Genomic DNA, 6522 nt, shown 5'->3' on the forward strand with positions numbered 1-6522 from the left:
TAAGAGTTATTTCAACAATTTTAATGGTGTTTCTTGTTACTCTACCCATCCAAAATGACCGGGGCCAGGCTTCGCATTATGCTACTCATCTTCACCATTCTCTGAATGTACATCAACAATGTGTACCAAACCTTCCCTGTTGCAATTAAGAAACTGGAGAAGCATCATGGCATCAGTTAGACCGTAGAAAGAATTCACTCCCCTGATGATAATTGCATATGGATTGAGCAACGGCGCTGAGGATTATATATTCTGAATCGCGAGCCTTGCTGCTATCATTCTGATATTATGTTCTACATACTCGATACCATTGTTTAGTCTTTCCAGAGTGTCCATTGAATCTGTTGCTTGTATCTTGTATTTTTGCAGGGTGAGAAGTTCTGCATCTGACATACCTGAAGTGTATTGTTTCAAAGTCAGATAAGACGAATGTGTGCATCATTTCTTTGGTTGGTCGTTGCATGTATGGCAGGCGCTTCTCAAAGAAGATTTAGATGTGCAATGAAAGTTTGGCCAAGATGACAAGATCTGAAGACTCTGAAGTAACTAGTTGGAATGAGAGTGAAACGTAGTCACCTGAAACTGTTTGGTACGCAGCAAAGGAGAGACGAGACGTTCCGGGAGAGCTGGGATAAAAGATTCATTGTAACATTTGGGAAATTGTTTTTCAGACCACAGCAGAGACACCCTGTGGTTGGTTTGCAGTGGTTCGTCCTCAGGTACCTAAATTGGAAATGTTGATACATCAGAAGACTATAATAAAAGAACATTATTCAACATTTGCAAATTGTTGAATGGCTTAAGATAGTGACTGAACCATTTGTAGGATGTGTAAATTGCACATAGAATCTCTTAGCTTGGACATTCTCGTGCCTAATTCAATACCCTCGTTAGGCTCGTCCACCATTAGAGAAACAGCACCGCGGAAGTAGGGCTCCATCTGGATCAATGAAGACAGTGATGTGAATTCAGGGTTTCTTTAATTTCATGGCTGTGTCAGAATACTTTAAGATCCAACTAATTACTAAGCTTATAAACCCGTGCATGTGAGTATTTCAATCAGAATGGAAATGTTATGGTCTGTTAAAACATGACAATACAATGCATTGTGAGATTGAGGCGTCCAGCTATAACACTAACATTCAGCTTCATATCCCCCACCTCTCACAAGAAATCAAAAGGAATTCATCTGTTAAAATATTAAGCAAAACTGACATTTGAATGTATTATAAACGAAATTTACAGAAGTTATGAAGTAGTACACAAAGATGTTACTTAACAATACCTGAGATATGATGTGAACATCAACATTGGAGTAACTCAACCTAAAAAAATAGAATGAGCTTGCATGCAAAAGGTTCGAAATGTTCACACAACATACTCCTCTAATTGACACCCATGCTCCAATCTCCAGCTTTTGAACTAAAGACAGACCATTAATACAAAATGTGACGAGAAAAAAAGGGGCAGAAGTTGATCCTGCAAGCAAAGAGGTGTCATATGAAGGCCAAGAACTTACACTTTCTATCTGGAGTTCTGGACCAGGCAAACATATCTTACAGCAAACGAAGCTTTAGGAGAGCTATCTCTAACTGGATCAAGCACGAAGTGCACAAAAGAATTTTTCCTCTTGTACAAGGCCTGTTGAGTACATAACTAGGAATACATCGGTAACGATGTTGTGTAACACTTCACTCGTGGATTGAGTTGTCACTATCGGACAAATACAATTTGAAGAATCTTGTGTTTCAGGAATGATGTGCCAAAATCACACCTATACTGATCTCACCACCCCTCAACCATAACTTAAGGACTATCTATGCACTTTTCAAGTGAAAATTCAAACAATATCACTCAGATTTTGTGTCATCCCATGTTTCTTTGTCTGTGCTCCCTATGGACCCAATAAAAATTAATGAGTCTTGAAGAAAACTTGGTAGGCACAAACATGATAGATAAACAAAACAAAAAGATCACCCAATAGATAAATATCAAAACCGTAATTTTCATCTAAGGATATCAAGCCAAAACTTGTTAAATATGTTTTTATTACATGGTAGATTTACACATTTATAGTTGAAGGATATTTAACTGGAAGGGAAATTGGATTAAAACAGAAATCAAACTAGAAAATAGCGCGCTGTGTGACCCGTATAAATACCTGATACTTCTAAATAGTTTGAATTTGACGCCAGATTAGAATCCATGTAAAAGCAGATCATTTACCTTAGCTAAGGACCTACTGCACAACGTGTACAGAACCACCCCTGAGTGCAGCTATATCCAACATAAATCAACTGTATAGGGTAAGAAAACAAATATCATCAGCACAATCACCTGTAAGTCTCATAACAACATCACATATGATGCTGAGATATCAAATGACAATACAACAGAAAATGAAATAGAACAAACTACACATGCATATAAATAAGCATTTGGTGTGCCCCTGCTATTATGGCCTGTGGCGAGTCCCATGGGCTGTACTTGTGCATAATTGATTATTTGCAACTGAACTTTTTGAAGAAATCTTCTGAAGATGCAAACATAAGTAAATGTGATAGATGTCACCCTTTGTTAAGGCATAACTAAAACAGGCAAATGATGGTTTTGGTTCACGCACTTGTAATGAATGTATATGGTAAGACATATAAGATGTATATATCAGGTCCATGTGCAAAGGCAAAGGAAGATCAAAGTAAATAAATATGGCAAAAGAACGAAATGAAAAAAACAGGGACAGGGCACATGTTCAACTACTACTATAGCCAATTGGTGCGCTATATAACCGCGTTGTTTCCTCACTGCTGCTGCTACTATAGTGTCTGTACTGAAAAGCAGCGTGACGTTGCTACTGCTATAGCGAAGGTGGAATATGTATGAGAAGGAATGAAAGAGGATAAACATCTGTCGGGAGGATAGCCGGGCTGTATTGGCTGCTAGGGGAGATATTAGATCATAGGTTGGAGAGACTTAAAATATTGGAATGGACTTAGATTAATTCTTCTTTGCTTGATTACAATGACGTGCGGCTATCCCTTTATAAAGAGTGAGGAATTACAATCCAAATCCAACTTTAAATCCTAACTTACCTAATTTATCTCTAGCTCCTAATCAAAATCAAATCCAACTTTTACCAAACTTATCTCCAAATTAAATGACAAAACTGGATCTCTTGCCCATAACATCTCCTCCCTCCTTGCGAAATAGCTCGTTCTCGAGCTGTGGTGCGGCCACGGTGGTATCCTTTGGCAGCCCCATCGACTGTGTGTAGCCTTGCGCCCAGACGCCCAGACGCCACTCCTCTCTACACGTGCGCACGACAGCCGAACTTTGTCGCACACCGACTCCATCCGTGCCCGTGACCAAACGAATGAGCGGATGTGCTGGTGATCTGCACCACACTTCGATCCACAGACTAAAAAGGATCCCCAGTGGCACCGCCTAGCCCCAAGAAGTCAGTTGTCAGTGTATCACGTACGTGTGAATACAACCACAGCTCCCGATCAGCGCCTATCTACATGCCTCATTGCAAGATGCCATAGTGGCAAGGTTCAGGGAGGAGCACACCATCCCAACCTGCCTGCAACCCTTCATGGATGTTATACCACCCAGCGCAACACCACAACCACCACACAGCAGTGCCGCCGTCGTAGGATGTCAATCTTCAAAGCTACCATGTCGGCGCTGTTTGAAGAGGCAACACTATCCGTGTCGGACAAAGGTGCAACAATACCAATGATGTCGTCATACACGCACACCTCTCAGCGTTACCGGTACACGGGTGTGGGTGTCGGTGTCCAACTTGGGTTCGGGTGTCCGATTCGGTGAACTCTAGAAAATAGAATTCGGAGATTTGTCTAATATATGTCATTTTTTAATTTTAAAAATGAAAGAAAATAGAGAAAATATAAGATCGAAAGAAAAGAAGAAAAGAAAATAGGGCTACCAGACTGTTCAGCCCACCAAACCAGTCCACAAGACCACTCTAACTCTGCTCGGGAGTATCCGGAGTTGTTAAGCATGTACACGACATACCTTATCTGTATATGGTATATTATTTATATGTATATACCCTATAGTTAGATATTTGATAGTAGCCCCCTAACTCTGCTCGGGAGGAAGGGTTTTTCCAATTTTCCACTCGAGTACCGCTAAGTCTAAGCCTGGTCTATAGTTAGATATTCGAATGTAGCAGTTACTCCTTGCTCTCATCACCGGCCTTCTTGCATAAACTTCCATCTTTCTCCGCCCATACACTCACCGCCACTGGGAAACCATGGATTTCGGTTCTCCTTCGAAGACCACCGCTCCCTCCTCACCGGAGGAGTCCGACGTGAAGTCCGCCAATGCCTTGCTCAAGCAGCTTAACGAGACAGAGCTCCTGACTGAGACATGGTCGACCTCCCTAATGCAAGAATCAAGGCTGAAGGAGCACGAGGTTGAAGGAATAGTGCCCCATCGAGATCTGGTCGAATGGAGGCCTGTATCTGGAGAGGAGTTCCCAACCTCTAAAAATGATCATGAATTCATGGTTTTTGAATCGCTTTTCCGTTGTGGGTTCAAATTCCCTTGTTCCAAGTTCTTCTTGAATGTACTCGATTGGTACCAAATCGAGCTTCGCCACTTGAACCCGAACTCCATCACCATTCTTAGTGTTTTCGTTCATCTTTGCGAAGCCTTCCTTGGTATCGACCCAAGTTTGAATCTATTCTAGTACTTTTACCGGATGAAAATGTTTAAGAAGAATAAAAGTGTCGGGGGATGTGGTTTCCAATGAGAAACAAAAAGAAGAATTTCTACATCACAGTTCCCCTGATCTCCTCCCGGTCAAGAGATTGGAAAAAACTTTGATTTTATATCTCCAATCCTGTTCTGGTCGAGTTCCCCTTATTCTATAGAGGCCTTTTCCCCCATCAAATCCTATCTTGGATGAAGAAACACCACGAGACTAGTCACACCTCTTACTATGCCAATCGAATCAGCATGCTCAAGCAATTCAGCCTAACTGGGTGGCATGTAGCCAAAGATTTTATCAGTTGGAGGTTGAGCCCCTTGAAGGCGCAGGAGCACTTGGCCTAGGAGGTCAATGGAGTCAAAGATAGCTCCAGGGATGCGACCGAATGTAACATTAATTAGCACTCTACTGCATTTGTTAAGGCAGTCAAGCTCTTTCGAATGATTTTCCTCATTTCTATTTCAGCTCTATCCCCGCAAGAAGTTATTATTCGTCTGAACAAACTCTTCTCCGACGAAGCGCCAAAATGTTACATTCTTCCCTACTCTCTTATGAATCCTCGACTAGAGGTGGGAATTCCTTAAGTAGAAAACAGGGCTATTTGTTGTTTACTAGATCTGACTTCTTGTTTTTAACACAGGCTCCAGTCTTTTGTCAAGAGCATATCCTCACAAATGAGGTCCTCGATCTTGATGAAACTCCTTCAAGTGCTAGCGACAAGAGGAAGGAACCAGTCAATCAAGAAGCCGAGGGGTCTCACCGACCAAAAAGATCGTCTTTGTCGTTTGATCCACTATACGATCTAAACCCCCTTAAGCGTAAGTGAAGAAGTCTTCTAGTATTGAAATCAAATCTTCCAGTAATTGATAGTTTTTCTGTTATCGAGCAAATACCTGCTAACACCAGTCCTGCATGGATGGTCTTTTTCAGGGGACATCTGGTGCATCATCGCAATCGCTATCCCGAGAGACCACCACACCCGATGACTCAACCAAAGGGGTAACTCCTACTGAGTTATCTTCCTTTAATTGGTCATTCTTTTTTAAAGAATTTACTAGATAAACTTAGAATTATGCATGATTGTTGGCTGATTTCTTACATGCAATGGCCGCTTTGGCTTCATCATACCTCTCATCATACCTTTGGGACAAAGGCTTCACAACCTCTGTCGAATTCCTCAAGAGGTGGAGGAGGAGGACTGTCATGCATGTCCCCTCGAACAGGGGAGTCACGTTGACCGTTCTTTCCTGGAGATCTGCAATTGTTGTAGCATCGATCATCCTAATAGCACTCCTTATGGTTGTTATTGATAACCTCTCTTAAGTCTCGTCTATTGTGGGGGATGAGATTCCTTAGGTCTCCCTGATTTATGCGCACATGGATGGAGCAGTTGCAGTTTGACCTGTAGGGCTATACTCGGGGTCAACCTCCCAAGCTACCTGCTTGCGACCCTTCTACTCGAGAGCATCCACATCCGTGGCTCCTCGAACCAGCACCTTGCCGGCTGGGGGATCTATATGCGTCAGGATTGTTTGCTCGAGCAACTTGGATCTGCATCGAGTAGGATCCTGACCTGATTAACCATAGGGGTTAAAGGATTCGCTGGATCGAACTTGGGAAGAGATATCATAATTAGATGGGCTCCCTGGACATTAGCATCTAGAGTGCTAAAAATGCCACTATCATGGCTCGGCTATGGTCGAGCCGACGAAGCCTTGTGATGGTTGCCCTGAGGGAGTTCTTTCCTCGATCTCAAGACCGGTGCTGGTGGAGGCGTGCCTACT

The 6522-nt window shown here is 42.4% G+C and overlaps 1 pseudogene; it reads right to left on the reverse strand.

Moving 5' to 3' along the window:
* Positions 1-243: 243 nt before the first annotated feature.
* LOC133900215 (uncharacterized) lies at positions 244-3261 on the reverse strand (annotated as a pseudogene).
* Between the last annotated feature and the right edge of the window lie 3261 nt (positions 3262-6522).

Source organism: Phragmites australis, chromosome 19, assembly GCF_958298935.1.
Source record: "Phragmites australis chromosome 19, lpPhrAust1.1, whole genome shotgun sequence".
Classification (NCBI taxonomy): Eukaryota; Viridiplantae; Streptophyta; class Magnoliopsida; order Poales; family Poaceae; genus Phragmites; species Phragmites australis.